Raw genomic sequence first — 21,138 nt, forward strand, 5'->3', positions numbered from 1 at the left:
GCTCTGGAGTGAAGTGGTTGGAGGTGTCGGTGGCTAGGTAGGTATGTGTTTGGCCTGCTCAGAATTCAGGGACAACTCTAGAACTCTGCTAAGAACGCATACAGGGACAACTCTAGAACTCTGCTAAAGAACACATACAGGGACAACTCTAGAACTCTGCTAAAGAACACATACAGGGACAACTCTAGAACTCTCCTAAAGAACACATACAGGGACAACTCTAGAACTCTGCTAAAGAACACATACAGGGACAACTCTAGAACTCTGCTAAGAACACATACAGGGACAACTCTAGAACTCTCCTAAAGTACACATACAGGGACAACTCTAGAACTCTGCTAAAGAACACATACAGGGACATCTCTAGAACTCTGCTAAGAACACATACAGGGACAACTCTAGAACTCTGCTAAGAACACATACAGGGACAACTCTAGAACTCTGCTAAGAACACATACAGGGACAACTCTAGAACTCTGCTAAAGAACACATACAGGGACAACTCTAGAACTCTCCTAAAGAACACATACAGGGACAACTCTAGAACTCTCCTAAAGAACACATACAGGGACAACTCTAGAACTCTCCTAAAAAACACATACAGGTACAACTCTAGAACTCTGCTAAAGAACACATACAGGGACAACTCTAGAACTCTCCTAAAGAACACATACAGGGACAACTCTAGAACTCTCCTAAAGAACACATACAGGGACAACTCTAGAACTCTGCTAAAGAACACATACAGGGACAACTCTAGAACTCTGCTAAAGAACACATACAGGGACAACTCTAGAACTCTCCTAAAGAACACATACAGGGACAACTCTAGAACTCTGCTAAAGAACACATACAGGGACAACTCTAGAACTCTCCTAAAGAACACATACAGGGACAACTCTAGAACTCTCCTAAAGAACACATACAGGGACAACTCTAGAACTCTGCTAAAGAACACATACAGGGACAACTCTAGAACTCTGCTAAAGAACACATACAGGGACAACTCTAGAACTCTGCTAAGAACACATACAGGGACAACTCTAGAACTCTGCTAAGAACACATACAGGTACAACTCTAGAACTCTGCTAAAGAACACATACAGGTACAACTCTAGAACTCTGCTAAGAACACATACAGGGACAACTCTAGAACTCTCCTAAAGAACACATACAGGTACAACTCTAGAACTCTGCTAAGAACACATACAGGGACAACTCTAGAACTCTGCTAAGAACACATACAGGTACAACTCTAGAACTCTGCTAAAGAACACATACAGGGACAACTCTAGAACTCTGCTAAGAACACATACAGGTACAACTCTAGAACTCTGCTAAGAACACATACAGGTACAACTCTAGAACTCTGCTAAAGAACACATACAGGTACAACTCTAGAACTCTGCTAAGAACACATACAGGGACAACTCTAGAACTCTCCTAAAGAACACATACAGGTACAACTCTAGAACTCTGCTAAGAACACATACAGGGACAACTCTAGAACTCTGCTAAGAACACATACAGGTACAACTCTAGAACCCTGCTAAGAACACATACAGGGACAACTCTAGAACTCTGCTAAGAACACATACAGGGACAACTCTAGAACTCTCCTAAAGAACACATACAGGGACAACTCTAGAACCCTGCTAAGAACACATACAGGTACAACTCTAGAACTCTGCTAAGAACACATACAGGTACAACTCTAGAACTCTGCTAAGAACACATACAGGGACAACTCTAGAACCCAAGTGCGAGGGGTTGTTCCACAGGAAAGCCTAAACACACACTACTTTTAAAGAAGCACACTATTAAAAACACTGGATCATTAATAATCATGTTGGACAATTTCTAACCAGTTGCTATAACAACTTAGAGAGACAGTGCTTTGATTTCTACACTGCTGGGGGGGGGGGGGGGGGGGGGGGGGGGGGGCTGTGGGGGGTGGGTGATGAACGAGTGGGTGTGTGTGTGTGTGTGTGTGTGTGTGTGTGTGTGTGTGTGTGTGTGTGTGTGTGTGTGTGTGTGTGTGTGTGTGTGTGTGTGTGTGTGTGTGTTAGTGTGTGTGTGTTAGTGTGTGTGTGTGTGTGTACTCATTCTCTTTGTTCTTGTTTTCCTTAACAGGATGTTGGTGGGCAGAACCGGTAGGGTCGTCTGCAAAAATGGGACACACCTGGACCCGGGTTTGTCCCGGGATAAATACACCTCTTCCCCATTCATTGAGGAGACTCTCCATACAGACACACTGTTGGATTTGGGCTGTGGCATTTTTGTGGCTGGTTTGTTTGCTTGCTTTGGCACATTTCAACATTCCTCATTATCACATCTATACACGCAACCACACACTTACACTACTGATTACTGACTACACACACACACACACACACACACACCATAGTTAATAAATATATTTTTGTTACGGGCTTCGAGCCGGTTTGTGACAGTGTGTATGTCTAAGGGGTCTTCAAAACACTGAATCACCCGTTTCAGTCATAATTACAAAACGACAAAACCGCCTCTCACTGCCAGACAGTCCAAAAAAAGGCACCCTATTCCCTTTATAGTGCACTACTTTAGACCAGAGCCCTATGGCACCCTATTCTCTATATAGTGCACTACTTTAGACCAGAGCCCTATGGCACCCTATTCCCTATATAGTGCACTACTTTAGACCAGAGCCCTATGGCACCCTATTCCCTTTATAGTGCACTACTTTAGACCAGAGCCCTATGGCACCCTATTCCCTTTATAGTGCACTACTTTAGACTAGGTCCCAACGTGAATAGGGAATAAGGTGCCTTTGGTAGACTATGGCTTTGTCTCAAGTCTGCCAAGGAGGCATGTGCCAGCGTAGCATGCCTATAACCATGTAGGTTAATGGGCTTAGGTCTACAGAGACACACCCAGTGCTTATGGGGCTTCACTAGCCTGCACGGGCCATGACTGTGCACTCATCCACATGGAATATCAAAAACACTAGTTAGTTAGAGAGTTACAAGGGGACGTATTGAAGTCTACTGTTATAAGAGCCTAGAAACATTGGCTTCAGCCCTATGGGCCCTGGTCAAAAGTAGTGCACTAAAATGTGGTCCCATTTGGGACGTGTCCCTCTACACTGTAGAATAATATAGGGAAGAAAAAAAATGTTGCAGCCATGTCGCAATGACCCAGAATGGCTTATTCTGTTCCATATGGGGAGTCAGTAGGAGGGATGAATTCTCTGTTAGGACGTGGGGGAATTGCATCATGGAGCATTTATTTTCCCCCCCAAACGGAGCGAGATCTGTCACGGGGGTTAGCAGGGCCTCTCTCTCTCTCTCTCTCTCGTTTTGGCGTACGGAGACATTGCTATTGTGCTGGAGATAATGAATATGAGGTTGAAAATTAGCAGAAATACCCTTTAACTCTGCACCCTAATGGCATCTTATACTATACAGAGCCTTCGGGAAAGTATTCAGACCCCTTGACTTTTTACACATTTGGTTTTATAGTTACAGCATCATTAATATACACACAATAGCCCAAAATCACAAAGCGGAAGCAGGCTTTTTGAAATTGACATAAGTATTCAGACCCTATGAAATGAGACTCGAAATTGAGCTCAGGTGCATCATGTTTCCATTGATCATCCTTGAGATGTTTCTACAACTTGACTGGAGTCCACCTGTGGTAAATTCAATTGATTGGACATGATTTGGAAAGACACACACCTGTCTATATAAGGTCCCACAGTTGACAGTGCATGTCAGAGCAAAAACCAAGTCATGAGGTCGAAGGAATTGTCCGTAGAGCTCTGAGACAGGATTGTGTCGAGGTACAGATCTGGGGAAGGTACCAAAACATTTATGTAGCATTGAAGGTCTCCAAGAACACAGTGGCCTCCATCATTCTTAAATGGAAGAAGTTTGGAACCACCAAGACTCTTCCTAGAGCTGGCCTCCCAGCCAAACTGAGCAATCTGGGGAGAAGGGCCTTGGTCAGGGAGGTGACCAAGAACCCGATGGTAAGTCTGAAAGAGCTCTAGAGTTCCTCTGTGGAGATGGGAGAACCTTCCAGAAGGACAACCATCTCTGCAGCACTCCAACAATCAGGCCTTTATGGTAGAGTGGCCAGATGGAAGCAACTCCTCATTAAAAGGCACATGACAGCCCTCTTGGAGTTTGCCAAAAGACACCTAAAGACTCTCAGACCATGAAACCAAGATTGAACTCTTTGGCCTAAATGCCAAGCGTCACGTCTGGAGGAAACCTGGCACCATCCCTACGGTGAAGCATGGTGGTGGCAGCATCATGCTGTGGGGATGTTTTTCAGCGGCAGGGACTGAGAGACTAGTCAGGAATGAGGGCAAAATGAACGGAGCAAGGTATGGAGAGATCCTTGATGAAAACCTGCTCCAGAGCACTCAGGACCTCAGACTGGGGCGAAGGTTCACCTTCCAACAGGACAATGACCCTAAGCACACAGGCAAGACAACGTAGGAGTGGCTTCAGGACAAGTCTCTGAATGTCCTTGAGTGGCCCAACCAGAGCCCGGACTTGAACCCTATTTAACATCTCTGGTGAGACCTGAAAATAGCTGCGCAGCAACGCTCCCCATCCAACCTGACAGAGATTGAGAGGCTCTTCAGAGAAGAAGAATTGGAGAAACTCCCCAAATACATGTGTGCCAAGCTTGTAGCGTCATACCCAAGAAGACTCCAGGCTGTAATCACTGCCAAAGGTGCTTCAACAAACTACTGAGTAAAGGGACTGAATAGTTACATAAATGTGATATTTCAGTTCAGAATTTTTTTAATTAGAAAATAATTATAAAACCCTGTTTTTGCTTTGTCATTATGGGGTATTGTGATGTCATTATGGGGTATTGTGATGTCATTATGGGGTATTGTGATGTCATTATGGGGTACTGTATGTAGATTGATCAGGGGGAAAAAACATTTAATCAATTTTAGAATAAGTCTGTAACGTAACAAAATGTGGAAAAAGTCAAGGGGTCTGAATACTTTCAGAATGCACTGTATAGTGCGCAACTTTTGACCAGGGCCCATAGGGTTCCATTTGAAATGCAGCATTGACCAGGGCCCATAGGATGCCATTTGAAATGCAGCATTGACCAGGGCCCATAGGATGCCATTTGAAATGCAGCATTGACCAGGGCCCATAGGATGCCATTTGAAATGCAGCATTGACCAGGGCCCATAGGATGCCATTTGAAATGCAGCATTGACCAGGGCCCATAGGATGCCATTTGAAATGCAGCATTGACCAGGGCCCATAGGATGCCATTTGAAATGCAGCATTGACCAGGGCCCATAGGATGCCATTTGAAGGGCCCATAGGATGCCATTTGAAATGCAGCATTGACCAGGGCCCATAGGATGCCATTTGAAATGCAGCATTGACCAGGGCCCATAGGATGCCATTTGAAATGCAGCATTGACCAGGGCTCATTTGGCAAATCTGACCATAATTCAAATCCTCCTGATTCTTGCTTACAAGCAAAAACTAAAGCAGGAAGTTCCAGTGACTCGCTCAATACGGAAGTGATCAGACGACGCGGATGCTACGCTACAGGACTGTGTGGATGGAAGGAGTGAGGGGGGGAAGATGACGAGAGAGAGAGACCTGGTAAAAAAGGAGAAAGAAACCATTTGATAAATGGCATTGTTGATTTCCCCTACCGGTCTCTCTGATCCTATCTTCTCACAAAGCATTAACGCTAAAGAGAGTGAGAGTGCGAGAGAGAGAGAGAGAGAGAGAGAGAGAGAGAGAGAGAGAGTGCGAGAGAGAGAGAGAGAGTGAGAGAGAGAGAGAGAGAGAGAGAGAGAGAGAGAGAGAGAGAGAGAGAGAGAGAGAGAGAGAGAGAGAGAGAGAGAGAGAGAGAGAGAGAGAGAGAGAGAGAGAGAGAGAGAGAGAGAGTACAAGGGGGACAGCCACATTTATTTACTCTCATTACTAAGCACCTCTCCACAACTATCCAGTCATCCATTCATCTAAAGCACAGAGCAGAGAGAGGTAATGTCTTCATAACAATCAGATTAGAGGTAAGAGGTTAAATATCTAATAAATTGACTTCCGTCCTTTCTGACAGTGTCTGATATAATAGAACATATATTTGGGTTACGCTATGTAACCCTGGTTCTCTGAAGGAGATGAGGGAGACATCTCACTATAGGACACGCCCTCTTTTTTGCGGGTTATTGGTTGAAGCCTTAATCAAAATCACGCCTAACCGGCCAAATCAGAACATTCTAGGTGAACGCCCCACAGGTCTATATAACACCCTGCAGCGCTCTGGTTTCTTCATTCTATAAACTACTTCTTACACGAGTCATGCAAGAGGATCAATCTGGTGAGATTTCTCCCTCATCTGCTTCAGAGAACCAACTCGGTTCGACATCGCACTGTTGGGACACTTTACAAAACGCCCTGATTGCCAATAGCCCGTTTTCTGAGAAGCCTGCTGCGGTACATCGTAATATAACTACATCCATCCTACTCACTATTACCTACACATGGGATTTAGTAGTAGTAGTAGTTCGCTCCACTCGCATTAACATCTGCTAACCATGTGTATGTGACAAATAAACATTTGATTTGATGTGGTAGTGGTGGAGTAGGGGCCTGAGGGCACACAGTGTGTTGTGAAATCTGTCAATATATTGTAATGTTTTTTTTTAAATTGTATAAAAGTGCCTTCATTTTGCTGGACCCCAGGAAGAGTAGCTGCTGCTTTGGCAGCAGCCAATGGGGATCCATAATAAATAAATACGTTTCCAGCGCCAGGGAGGGCACAGCAACATCCAGGCGTTACGCTCTTCGTGGACTGCCCCCATCCCTGTCGTGATGCAACCAGTCACTACTCCGCGTGTGAAGACTCTCCCAGTCGAGAAGTTTCACGGGAAGAGAGATGGGTCTCTCCAGCATTGGAAGGGCCAATAGACACTTTGCAGAGAGAAGTGGCTCCCTAGTGGAGCAGCGGTCTAAGGCACTGCATCTCAGTGCTAGAGGCGTCACTAGTCCCTGGTTTGAATCCAGGCTGTATCACAGCGGTCTAAGGCACTGCATCTCAGTGCTAGAGGCGTCACTACAGTCCCTGGTTTGAATCCAGGCTGTATCACAGCGGTCTAAGGCACTGCATCTCAGTGCTAGAGGCGTCACTACAGACCCTGGTTTGAATCCAGGCTGTATCACAGCGGTCTAAGGCACTGCATCTCAGTGCTAGAGGCGTCACTACAGTCCCTGGTTAGATTCCAGGCTGTATCACAGCGGTCTAAGGCACTGCATCTCAGTGCTAGAGGCGTCACTACAGTCCCTGGTTAGATTCCAGGCTGTATCACAGCGGTCTAAGGCACTGCATCTCAGTGCTAGAGGCGTCACTACAGTCCCTGGTTAGATTCCAGGCTGTATCACAGCGGTCTAAGGCACTGCATCTCAGTGCTAGAGGCGTCACTACAGTCCCTGGTTAGATTCCAGGCTGTATCACAGCGGTCTAAGGCACTGCATCTCAGTGCAAGAGGCGTCACTACAGTCCCTGGTTAGATTCCAGACTGTATCACAGCGGTCTAAGGCACTGCATCTCAGTGCAAACGGCGTCACTACAGACCCTGGTTTGAATCCAGGCTGTATCACAACCGGCCGTGATTGGGAGTCCCATAGGGCGGCGCACAATTGGTCCAGTGTCGTCCGGGATTGGCCGGTGTAGGACGTCATTGTAAATAAGAATTTGTTCTTAACTGACTTTCCTAGTTAAATAAAAGGTTACATTTGAAAAAAAAAAAATAATAATAATTATTGTTATTATCATTAAGAAGTGTGCACCTGTGCCAGTAGAGAGGCGGGTCCAAGCGGAGTGAGGTCACCAACGCTGGAAGTCTCTCATGAGGAGGAGATCAAGCAGAACTACCACAATCATGGAGACCATGAGCCCAAGAAGCCACGGACACATCCAGCACGTGGCTGATGTTGCTTTAGGCCTGATTTATCCTGAAGCATAGAGAGAGCAGGATTCCTCCTGAAGCCTAGAGAGAGCAGGTGATTTATCCTGAAGCCTAGAGAGAGCAGGTGATTTATCCTGAAGCCTAGAGAGAGCAGGTGATTTATCCTGAAGCCTAGAGAGAGCAGGTGATTTATCCTGAAGCCTAGAGAGAGCAGGTGATTTATCCTGAAGCCTAGAGAGAGCAGGTGATTTATCCTGAAGCCCAGAGAGAGCAGCTGATTTATCCTGAAGCCTAGAGAGAGCAGCTGATTTATCCTGAAGCCCAGAGAGAGCAGGATTCCTCCTGAAGCCTAGAGAGAGCAGCTGATTTATCCTGAAGCCCAGAGAGAGCAGCTGATTCCTCCTGAAGCCTAGAGAGAGCAGGTGATTTATCCTGAAGCCTAGAGAGAGCAGGTGATTTATCCTGAAGCCTAGAGAGAGCAGGTGATTTATCCTGAAGCCTAGAGAGAGCAGGTGATTTATCCTGAAGCCCAGAGAGAGCAGGTGATTTATCCTGAAGCCTAGAGAGAGCAGCTGGTTTATCCTGAAGCCCAGAGAGAGCAGGTGATTTATCCTGAAGCCTAGAGAGAGCAGCTGATTTATCCTGAAGCCTAGAGAGAGCAGGTGATTTATCCTGAAGCCTAGAGAGAGCAGGTGATTTATCCTGAAGCCCAGAGAGAGCAGCTGATTCATCCTGAAGCCTAGAGAGAGCAGGTGATTCATCCTGAAGCCTAGAGAGAGCAGGTGATTCATCCTGAAGCCTAGAGAGAGCAGGTGATTTATCCTGAAGCCTAGAGAGAGCAGCTGATTCATCCTGAAGCCTAGAGAGAGCAGCTGATTTATCCTGAAGCCCAGAGAGAGCAGGTGATTCATCCTGAAGCCTAGAGAGAGCAGGTGATTTATCCTGAAGCCCAGAGAGAGCAGGTGATTTATCCTGAAGCCCAGAGAGAGCAGGTGATTTATCCTGAAGCCCAGAGAGAGCAGGTGATTTATCCTGAAGCCTAGAGAGAGCAGGTGATTTATCCTGAAGCCTAGAGAGAGCAGGTGATTTATCCTGAAGCCTAGAGAGAGCAGGTGATTCATCCTGAAGCCTAGAGAGAGCAGCTGATTTATCCTGAAGCCTAGAGAGAGCAGGTGATTTATCCTGAAGCCCAGAGAGAGCAGGTGATTTATCCTGAAGCCTAGAGAGAGCGGGTGATTCATCCTGAAGCCTAGAGAGAGCAGGTGATTTATCCTGAAGCCTAGAGAGAGCAGGTGTGACAACAGCTGTCCTGTGTGCTCCGCTGCCTGAGCCCGAGTGTCCACGCAGATCAACCAGTCAGTCACCAATTTACGCCGCAACTCTTAAGCCTGCCCACGCTGCTACTACGACGCGAAGTCGGGAGAGACACAGGGTAACGTGAGCTTAAGCCAGGTAAATAGAAACAGAAAAGCTTTATTTACCAGGGTGGTGGGAAACAAATGCCATCTTTATACAGTGATGCTAGCTAATTAGCTGGCTATCTTCACCTGCGTGATGGTAGCCAGCTAGCCCAGCCGTAGCGTGAGATACCGAGTGCCAACTCGACGTGTAAACCAACTAACTTGAGGTAGAATGAACTGCCGAGTTATCTTTCGCAGGGGAATGTAAAAAGGATGGTGCATCAAATAGTGGGATAACACACTGAAGAACGAACAACTCGTGCTAGTCAAACAAACCAAATCTGGTGTTTATGCCATTAACCCAGTAACTAGCCAAGACACTCAAATGTTCAGCTAGCTAACCCCGAACGGTGGGAACCCGACGGAGAGCTAGTGACCCCGGGTAGAAGTAGCTAGAATGTGGTCCCGTGTGGCTCAGTTGGTAGAGCATGGTGTTTGCAACGCCAGGGTTGTGGGTTCGATTCCCACGGGGGACCAGTACGGGGGAAAAAATGTATGAAATGTATGTATTCACTACTGTAAGTCGCTCTGGATAAGAGCGTCTGCTAAATGACTAAAATGTAAAATGTAAATGTAATGTGTGTGGGATCTGATATTAGCGGGATGCTAAAGCAGTGGAGCTAGTTAACAAATGGCAAATGTGTGTAGGGCAGGCAAGAGATGTACTGTAGCTACCTGACAACAAATAGCGTGGCTAACAAGCTAACTTCACTCTGTAAAGTGAAGCTGAAGTTAGCAGAATTCCTGAAAATTGAAAATAAGCCACTGGTAACCCACACCGAAAGGAACAGTGAAGTTGAGGGCTAGTTTTCTAAAGAAAGCTGCTTAACGGGCTAGTAACCAAATAGACTGGTGAAGAGGTGAAGAATGAGGAAATCAGAGCAGAGCAGGGTGATATATAGACACACGGGGGGAATTACATCCATAAAGCTCTGATTGAATAAGGCTTCAACCAATGACCCGCTAAAGAGGACGTGTCCCATAGTGAGATGTCCGACTGACTCGACTGATAGAGAACACGTCCACAGCAGAAGTGTGTGAGACGGAGCAGTTGACGGTCAGTCATTTTGTACAAGGTTAAGACTGCCAGTAAACATTTACATTTTAGTCATTTAGCAGACTCTCTTATCCAGAGCGACTTACAGTAGTGAATGCATACATTTTTTTCCCCCCGTACCGTAAACACACAAGTAAAATAGGACACTGTGCATCCCAGGATTCTTCAAGGGAATGTGTGTGTGTCGGTGTCGGTGTGTGTGTGTGTAAGCGTGTCACGTTGTATGTCTGCGTGTGTGTGTGTGTGTGTGTGTGTGTGTGTGTGTGTGTGTGTGTGTGTGTGTGTGTGTGTGTGTGTGTGTGTGTGTGTGTGTGTGTGTGTGTGTGTGTGTGTGTGTGTGTGTGTGTGTGTGTGTGTGTGTCACAGTACCTAGGTTCTCATCCAGACTCCAGTCAGCTCTTCAGGGCATCATGGCTGCTGGGAGGGCAACCCTTCATCCACCTCTTCTACCTGGTGACCAGACAGGAAGACACACTGTTAGTCAGGGTTACACACACACACACACACACACACACACACACACACACACACGTTTCTTGACTTGTGTTAACACTGGTAAATCAGGTTAATTGAGAAACTCTGAAGATTTGATTTGACAAAAAGGGAAAGAACAGCTATATACAGCTGATTATACACAGCTTTCAACACCACTGATCATTTGGTGACTGTCAGAAAGCCATTAACTAGCGAACTGTAGACTACTTGAACCACTCAAACAGCCCCAACTGAATGAATCATCCATCTCATCTCCCCCTGGCAAGAAGCACACAGTCACGGTTTAACATCATGGAAGCATCGACTTGAAATACAGGTTTATTAGGTTGATAGAGAACACTAAGGGACAGTTAAATGCTCTTAAACCCCCAGCAGAACACTAAGGGACAGTTAAATGCTCTTAAACCCCCAGCAGAACACTAAGGGACAGTTAAATGCTCTTAAACCCTCAGCAGAACACTAAGGGACAGTTAAATGCTCTTAAACCCCCAGCAGAACACTAAGGGACAGTTAAATGCTCTTAAACCCCCAGCAGAACGCTAAGGGACAGTTAAATGCTCTTAAACCCTCAGCAGAACACTAAGGGACAGTTAAATGCTCTTAAACCCTCAGCAGAACACTAAGGGACAGTTAAATGCTCTTAAACCCCCAGCAGAACACTAAGGGACAGTTAAATGCTCTTAAACCCTCAGCAGAACACTAAGGGACAGTTAAATGCTCTTAAACCCTCAGCAGAACACTAAGGGACAGTTAAATGCTCTTAAACCCTCAGCAGAACACTAAGGGACAGTTAAATGCTCTTAAACCCTCAGCAGAACACTAAGGGACAGTTAAATACTCTTAAACCCCCAGCAGAACACTAAGGGACAGTTAAATGCTCTTAAACCCCCAGCAGAACACTAAGGGACAGTTAAATGCTCTTAAACCCCCAGCAGAACGCTAAGGGACAGTTAAATGCTCTTAAACCCTCAGCAGAACACTAAGGGACAGTTAAATGCTCTTAAACCCCCAGCAGAACACTAAGGGACAGTTAAATGCTCTTAAACCCTCAGCAGAACACTAAGGGACAGTTAAATGCTCTTAAACCCCCAGCAGAACACTAAGGGACAGTTAAATGCTCTTAAACCCTCAGCAGAACACTAAGGGACAGTTAAATGCTCTTAAACCCTCAGCAGAACACTAAGGGACAGTTAAATGCTCTTAAACCCTCAGCAGAACACTAAGGGACAGTTAAATGCTCTTTAACCTGTTGGGTCTAGGGGGCAGCATTTGCACGTCTGGATAAAAAAAATGTACCCGATTTAATCTGGTTACTAATCCTACCCAGTAACTAGAATATGCATATACTTATTATATATGGATAGAAAACACTCTAAAGTTTCCAAAACTGTTTGAATGGTGTCTGTGAGTATAACAGAACTCATTTGGCAGGCAAAACCCTGAGACATTTTCTGACAGGAAGTGGATACCTGATGTGTTGTATTGAGTTTAAACCTATCCCATTGAAAAACACAGGGGTTTAGGAATATTTTGGCACTTCCTATTGCTTCCACTAGATGTCACCAGCCTTTACAAAGTGTTTTGAGTCTTCTGGAGGGAGATCTGACCGAACAAGAGCCATGGAACGGTGATGTCCCATTAGACACCTGGCGCGCTACTTCATGTTGGGTACCCTCGTTCCAATACGTTATAAAAGGCTATGCATTCGTCCACCTTGAATATTATTCATGTTCTGGTTAAAAAAGGCCCTAATGATTTATGCTATACAACGTTTGACATGTTTGAACGAACGGAAATATATTTTTTCCCCTCGTTCATGACGAGAAGTCCGGCTGGCTTACATCATGTGCTAACGAGACGGAGATTTTTGGACATAAATGATGAGCTTTTTTGAACAAAACTACATTCGTTATGGACCTGTGATACCTGGAAGTGACATCTGATGAAGAGAATCAAAGGTAATGGATTATTTACATAGTATTTTCGATTTTAGATCTCCCCAACATGACGTCTAGTCTGTATCGCAACGCGTATTTTTCTGGGCACAGTGCTCAGATTATTGCAAAGTGTGATTTCCCAGTAAGGTTATTTTTAAATCTGGCAAGTTGATTGCGTTCAAAAGATGTAAATCTATAATTCTTTAAATGACAATATAATATTTTACCAATGTTTTCTAATTTTAATTATTTAATTTGTGACGCTGACTTGACTGCCGGTTATTGGAGGGAAACGATTTCCTCAACATCAATGCCATAGTAAAACGCTGTTTTTGTATATAAATATGAACTTGATAGAACTAAAAATGCATGCATTGTCTAACATAATGTCCTAGGAGTGTCATCTGATGGAGATTGTAAAAGGTTAGTGTATCATTTTAGCTGGTTTTATGGTTTTGGTGACCCTGTCTTTGACTTGACAAAACATTACACACAACTCTTGTAAATGTACTGTCCTAACATACTCTAAATTTATGCTTTCGCCGTAAAACCTTTTTGAAATCGTAAAACGTGGTTAGATTAAGGAGATGTTTATCTTTCAAATGGTGTAACATAGTTGTATTTTTGAAAAATTTGAATTTTGACATTTATTTGGATTCAAATTTGCCGCTCTTGAAATGCACCTGCTGTTGATGGAGTGCACCACGGGTGGCACGCTAGCGTCCCACCTAGCCCCAAGAGGTTAACCCCCAGCAGAACACTAAGGGGCAGTTAAATGCTCTTAAACCCTCAGCAGAACACTAAGGGACAGTTAAATGCTCTTAAACCCTCAGCAGAACACTAAGGGACAGTTAAATGCTCTTAAACCCCCAGCAGAACACTAAGGGACAGTTAAATGCTCTTAAACCCCCAGCAGAACACTAAGGGACAGTTAAATGCTCTTAAACCCTCAGCAGAACACTAAGGGACAGTTAAATGCTCTTTAACCCCCAGCAGAACACTAAGGGACAGTTAAATGCTCTTAAACCCTCAGCAGAACACTAAGGGACAGTTAAATGCTCTTAAACCCCCAGCAGAACACTAAGGGACAGTTAAATGCTCTTAAACCCTCAGCAGAACACTAAGGGACAGTTAAATGCTCTTAAACCCCCAGCAGCACACTAAGGGACAGTTAAATGCTCTTAAACCCTCAGCAGAACACTAAGGGACAGTTAAATGCTCTTAAACCCCCAGCAGAACACTAAGGGACAGTTAAATGCTCTTAAACCCCCAGCAGAACACTAAGGGACAGTTAAATGCTCTTAAACCCTCAGCAGAACACTAAGGGACAGTTAAATGCTCTTTAACCCCCAGCAGAACACTAAGGGACAGTTAAATGCTCTTAAACCCTCAGCAGAACACTAAGGGACAGTTAAATGCTCTTAAACCCCCAGCAGAACACTAAGGGACAGTTAAATGCTCTTAAACCCTCAGCAGAACACTAAGGGACAGTTAAATGCTCTTAAACCCCCAGCAGCACACTAAGGGACAGTTAAATGCTCTTAAACCCTCAGCAGAACACTAAGGGACAGTTAAATGCTCTTAAACCCCCAGCAGAACACTAAGGGACAGTTAAATGCTCTTAAACCCCCAGCAGAACACTAAGGGACAGTTAAATGCTCTTTAACCCCCAGCAGAACACTAAGGGACAGTTAAATGCTCTTAAACCCTCAGCAGAACACTAAGGGACAGTTAAATGCTCTTTAACCCCCAGCAGAACACTAAGGGACAGTTAAATGCTCTTAAACCCTCAGCAGAACACTAAGGGACAGTTAAATGCTCTTAAACCCCCAGCAGAACACTAAGGGACAGTTAAATGCTCTTAAACCCTCAGCAGAACACTAAGGGACAGTTAAATGCTCTTAAACCCCCAGCAGCACACTAAGGGACAGTTAAATGCTCTTAAACCCTCAGCAGAACACTAAGGGACAGTTAAATGCTCTTAAACCCCCAGCAGAACACTAAGGGACAGTTAAATGCTCTTAAACCCCCAGCAGAACACTAAGGGACAGTTAAATGCTCTTAAACCCCCAGCAGAACACTAAGGGACAGTTAAATGCTCTTAAACCCTCAGCAGAACACTAAGGGACAGTTAAATGCTCTTAAACCCTCAGCAGAACACTAAGGGACCTTTAAATGCTCTTAAACCCTCAGCAGAACACTAAGGGACAGTTAAATGCTCTTAAACCCCCAGCAGAACACTAAGGGACAGTTAAATGCTCTTAAACCCTCAGCAGAACACTAAGGGACAGTTAAATGCTCTTAAACCCCCAGCAGAACACTAAGGGACAGTTAAATGCTCTTAACCCCCCAGCAGAACACTAAGGGACAGTTAAATGCTCTTAAACCCTCAGCAGAACACTAAGGGACAGTTAAATGCTTTTAAACCCCCAGCAGAACACTAAGGGACAGTTAAATGCTCTTAAACCCCCAGCAGAACACTAAGGGACAGTTAAATGCTCTTAAACCCCCAGCAGAACACTAAGCCCCTCTTGACTGTTCTATCTGAAGCCCTTAACTAGCCTGTTCCACCTAGCCCATAGAGGTTAACTAGCCTGTTCCACCTAGCCCATAGAGGTTAACTAGCCTGTTCCACCTAGCCCATAGAGGTTAACTAGCCTGTTCCACCTAGCCCATAGAGGTTAACTAGACTGTTCCACCTAGCCCATAGAGGTTAACTAGCCTGTTCCACCTAGCCCATAGAGGTTAACTAGCCTGTTCCACCTAGCCCATAGAGGTTAACTAGCCTGTTCCAAGTAGGTACATTTATTAAACAACCATCCATTGACAACAGGGACATTTTTAATCACATAAATAGAAATACAATGAATCTGTTTGTGATAAATATAATGAATCGGTTTGTGATGAATAGAAATGGATTGATTCAGTTTGTGATAAATAGAAATGGATTGATTCAGTTTGTGATAAACTGATTAAATCTATTTCTGTGATAAAAATGGCCCTGTTGTCAATGGGTGGTTGCTTAATAAATAAACTGATTCAATCTATTTCCAAAGTTCACTGCAATGACATCTGATTCGACTACAACAGTCGAAGTCCAAGCCCCTGTCAGTGTAAGGTCTAATGTTTAGGCTCAGTCAGTCCTGGCAGCCCTGTGTGTTTGTGTGTGTGTGTGTGTGAGTCCTGGCAGCTGTGCGTGTGTCAGTCCTGGCAGCCGTGTGTGTGTGTGTGTGTGTGTGTGTGTGTGTGTGTGTGTGTGTGTGTGTGTGTGTGTGTGAGCGAGTCCTGGCAGCCCTGTGTGTGTGTGTGAGTGAGAGAGAGAGAGAGAGAGAGAGTCCTGGCAGCCGTGTGTGTGTGTGTGAGAGTGTCCTGGCAGCCCTGGTGTGTGTGTGTGTGTGTGTGTGTGAGAGAGAGAGTCCTGGCAGCCCGTGTGTGTGTGTGTGTGTGTGTGTGTGTGTGTGTGTGTGTGTGTGTGTGTGTGTGTGTGTGTGTGTGTGTGTGTGTGTGTGTGTGTGTGTGTGTGTCAGTCCTGGCAGCCCTGTGTGTCGGTGGTTGAGATTACATCAGGTGTTAAACACACTTCTGTATGCCAGTGTAAGAATATGTCAAGATGAATACACAACGCAGAGGACTAAAGGTCAAGAGGACTAAAGGTCAAGAGGGAATTAACGATCAATGGAAATAGTTGTTTTTCTGTAATGGGGAATTAACGATCAATGGGTCAGAGACACGGGAGGAATTTCAGTCCGGGACTCACAGCTACATCCGGCAAGTTCTTATTGGTCCGAATTGTCTATACATTGAGAAACGGGATACTTGGTATCTGGCCATTGGCCCAATTTTATTGCAAGGAATTCTAATTGGTCAACCACAGGCTAGGGTTGGGTTATAAACTACATCCTGTTGTCTTTGTTCTGTGGAGAAGACATTGAGAACAGGGAAGAATGACAATCTACTTCCCAGCATAACAACAATTTTAATTTAAAAAAAACAACCTTTATTTAAACTAGGCAAGTCGGTTAAGAACAAATTCTTATTTACAATGACGGCCTAATCCGGCAAACCTTAACCTGGACAACGCTGGGCCAGTTGTGCGCCGCCCTATGGGACTCCCAATCACGGCCGGTTGTGATACAGCCTGGATTCAAACCAGGGACTGTAGTGACGCCTCTTGCACTGAGATGCAGTGCCTTAGACCGCTGCGCCATTGTAAATAAGATTTCGATCTTAACTGACTTGCCTTGTTAAATAAAGTTTATATAAAAATAACAAATAAAATATGGCATAGTACACTATATATAGGGAATACAGTGCCATAGGGTCCTGGTCTAAAGTAGTGCACTATATAGGGAATAGGGTGCCAATGGACTGTGGTCTAAAGTAGTGCACTATATAGGGAATAGGGTGCCAATGGACTGTGGTCTAAAGTAGTGCACTATATAGGGAATAGGGTGCCAATGGACTGTGGTCTAAAGTAGTGCACTATATAGGGAATAGGGTGCCATTTGTGATGCAGCCAATGTTTTTGGGGATCTCTGCCTTTTACTCCTAAACAAATCTGATCCAGATCAATGCAATCGAGACAATTTCCAGAAAGAGGAAACTGCCATTCCTTCTCTCTGCTCTCTCTCCCCCATCCCTCAGTCCCTCAGGAACCTTGTCACACCAGCAACCAATGAGATGGGAGAACAGCCAGGTGACACAGAGCATGTGACATATACCACAGAGCCAAAGGCAGTGGCACAGTAAATTCCTCCAAGGGCATGAGAGAGAAAAGAGAGGAGAGAAAAGAGAGGAGAGAGGAGAGAAAATAGAGGAGAGAGGAGAGAGGAGAGAAAATAGAGGAGAGAGGAGAGAGGAATTTTACTAATCATTTCTAATCGTTTTTTGTTGTCTTTTGTCTGTTGTTTATTTAACTTGCCAATAAAGCTTTAAATGAACTGAAAGAAAGCAAGGAGGGTTTTCTCTGCCATTAAACGATCTACTAAATCAGACGAACCAATCAAAATCCTCTAATCAATAATAGAACCAATAGCACTATACGGCAGTGAAGTGTTGGGGTCCTCCATACGGCAGTGAAGTGTTGGGGTCCTCCATACGGCAGTGAAGTGTTGGGGTCCTCCATACAGCAGTGAAGTGTTGGGGTCCTCCATACAGCAGTGAAGTGTTGGGGTCCTCCATACGGCAGTGAAGTGTTGGGGTCCTCCATATGGCAGTGAAGTGTTGGGGTCCTCCATACGGCAGTGAAGTGTTGGGGTCCTCCATACAGCAGTGAAGTGTTGGGGTCCTCCATACAGCAGTGAAGTGTTGGGGTCCTCCATACGGCAGTGAAGTGTTGGGGTCCTCCATATGGCAGTGAAGTGTTGGGGTCCTCCATATGGCAGTGAAGTGTTGGGGTCCTCCATACAGCAGTGAAGTGTTGGGGTCCTCCATATGGCAGTGAAGTGTTGGGGTCCTCCATATGGCAGTGAAGTGTTGGGGTCCTCCATACGGCAGTGAAGTGTTGGGGTCCTCCATATGGCAGTGAAGTGTTGGGGTCCTCCATATGGCAGTGAAGTGTTGGGGTCCTCCATACAGCAGTGAAGTGTTGGATCCACTTATGTAACAAAAATTTGACAAATGGGACTGAAACCCTGCATGCGGAATTCTGTTAGAGCATCACCATCATACAGAGAAACTCCAAACAACGCATGCAGGGCAGGAATTAGGCCACTTCCCTATTCTGATTAATATCCACCAAATGTTCTAATCATTTAGAAACAAGTGACCATAGAGAAGAGTCCCCTCAGCCAGCTGGTTTGTTCTGACCATAGAGAAGAGTCCCCTCAGCCAGCTGGTTTGTTCTGACCATAGAGAAGAGTCCCCTCAGCCAGCTGGTTCGTTCTGACCATAGAGAAGAGTCCCCTCAGCCAGCTGGTTTGTTCTGACCATAGAGAAGAGTCCCCTCAGCCAGCTGGTTTGTTCTGACCATAGAGAAGAGTCCCCTCAGCCAGCTGGTTTGTTCTGACCATAGAGAAGAGTCCCCTCAGCCAGCTGGTTCTGAGGCTCAGTTCACTAAGCCCTACCAACCCAACAAAGCCTCAGGACAGCACTCAAATCTGGCCCAACCAAATCAATTGCTATTTGTCTCTAAAACAGACTGACTGATAGAAAACTGAGGAAAACACAGACTATGTACATTTACATTAACGTCATTTAGCAGACGCTCTTATCCAGAGCGACTTACAAATTGGTGCATTCACCTTATGATATCCAGTGGAACAACCACTTTACAATAGTGCATCTAAATCTTTTAAGGGGGGGGGGGGGGTTAGAAGGATTACTTTATCCTATCCCAGGTATTCCTTAAAGAGGTGGGGTTTCAGGTGTCTCCGGAAGGTGGTGATTGACTCCGCTGTCCTGGCGTCGTGAGGGAGCTTGTTCCACCATTGGGGTGCCAGATCAGCGAACAGTTTTGACTGGGCTGAGCGGGAACTGTACTTCCTCAGAGGTAGGGAGGCCAGCAGGCCAGAGGTGGATGAACGCAGTGCCCTTGTTTGGGTGTAGGGACTGGGTGTACAGACTGATTGAACACAGCCTGGCTGTCACAGACCAATCTATTAACCCACAGAGGACAGGTTGTACTTACTCTGCCATCAGAGGTCGAGACACAGCTGCATTTTCTCCTACACTGACAGAACTACTATAAAGACAATTTTCTTTCCCAAAATTGAAAACAAATATAACAACTGTGAAACCAAAACAGAAAAAGGAGAAAATCTACAGGGAGAACAACCAATCAGATCATTACTACCTGTAGAACAACCAATCAGATCATTACTACCTGTAGAACAACCAATCAGATCATTACTACCTGTAGAACAACCAATCAGATCATTACTACCTGTAGAACAACCAATCAGATCATTACTACCTGTAGAACAACCAATCAGATCATTACTACCTGTAGAACAACCAATCAGATCATTACTACCTGGAGAACAACCAATCAGATCATTACTACCTGTAGAACAACCACTTTGTACCATATTAGCTGCAGAATGTAACTTCCTGCCACACCCATAGAGACAGCCAGTAGAACGACCAATCACAACATGAACATTACTACCTGTAGAACGACCAATCAGAACATTACTACCTGTAGAACAACCAATTATTAACATTACTACCTGTAGAACCACCAATCAGATCATTAATACCTGTAGAACAACCATTAACATTACTACCTGTAGAACCACCAATCAGATCATTACTACCTGTAGAACAACCAATTATTAACATTACTACCTGTAGAACCACCAATCAGATCATTACTACCTGTAGAACAACCAATCATTAACATTACTACCTGTAGAACAACCAATCAGATCATTAATACCTGTAGAACAACCAATTATTAACATTACTACCTGTAGAACAACCAATCAGATCATTAATACCTGTAGAACAACCAATCATTAACATTACTACCTGTAGAACAACCAATCAGATCATTAATACCTGTAGAACAACCATTAACATTACTACCTGTAGAACCACCAATCAGATCATTACTACCTGTAGAACAACCAATCAGATCATTACTACCTGTAGAACAACCAATCAGATCATTACTACCTGTAGAACAACCAATCAGATCATTACTACCTGTAGAACAACCAATCAGATCATTACTACCTGTAGAACAACCAATCAGATCATTACTACCTGTAGAACAACCAATCAGATCATTACTACCTGTAGAACAACCAATCAGAACATGAACATTACTTCCTGTGTGTTTCTCACTAGTTCAGTATTGTCCTCATCCGTTTCTTACTGTAGTGTCTGTTAGTTGTTAATACACATTGAGTATTATTGTTCATTAGAGTCCATGATACCATGTATCCTAACAAGTTGTCCAGGGCCTTTCGTAGAAAAACAGGTCCACAACGTCAAAGACCCACCACCATACTTCACCGTGGGGATGAGGTACTTTTCTGCATGGCTATCTTTCTATCTACGCCAAAAAAAGCTCTATTTTGGTCTCATCTGACCATAGAACCCAGTCCCATTGAAAGTTCCAGTAACGTTTGGCAAACTGTAGGAACTTGAGTTTGTTGTTTGATGACAGCACAAACAACTTGTGGTTATGTAGGTGGCGTCGGATCGTAGTTTAAGACTTTGACCCCAAGACCCAACCCACTAACATCTGTAATTCTCCAGCTGTGATCCTTGGAGATTTTTTTGTCCACTCGATCC

General features: G+C 44.7%; 1 protein-coding gene across 1 annotated transcript in view; it reads right to left on the bottom strand.

Annotated features, from left to right (window-relative positions):
• The window catches only part of LOC106591314 (nuclear receptor coactivator 2), a 168,327-nt gene that overhangs the window by 116,752 nt on the left and 30,437 nt on the right, over positions 1-21,138 (bottom strand). The window contains 1 exon segment of the mRNA XM_082970808.1: positions 10,835-10,915. The gene's annotated coding sequence lies outside the window, so the exon portion shown is untranslated.

The sequence above is a fragment of the Salmo salar genome, chromosome 29 (genome assembly GCF_965601325.2).
Source record: "Salmo salar chromosome 29, fSalSal1, whole genome shotgun sequence".
NCBI lineage: Eukaryota > Metazoa > Chordata > Actinopteri > Salmoniformes > Salmonidae > Salmo > Salmo salar.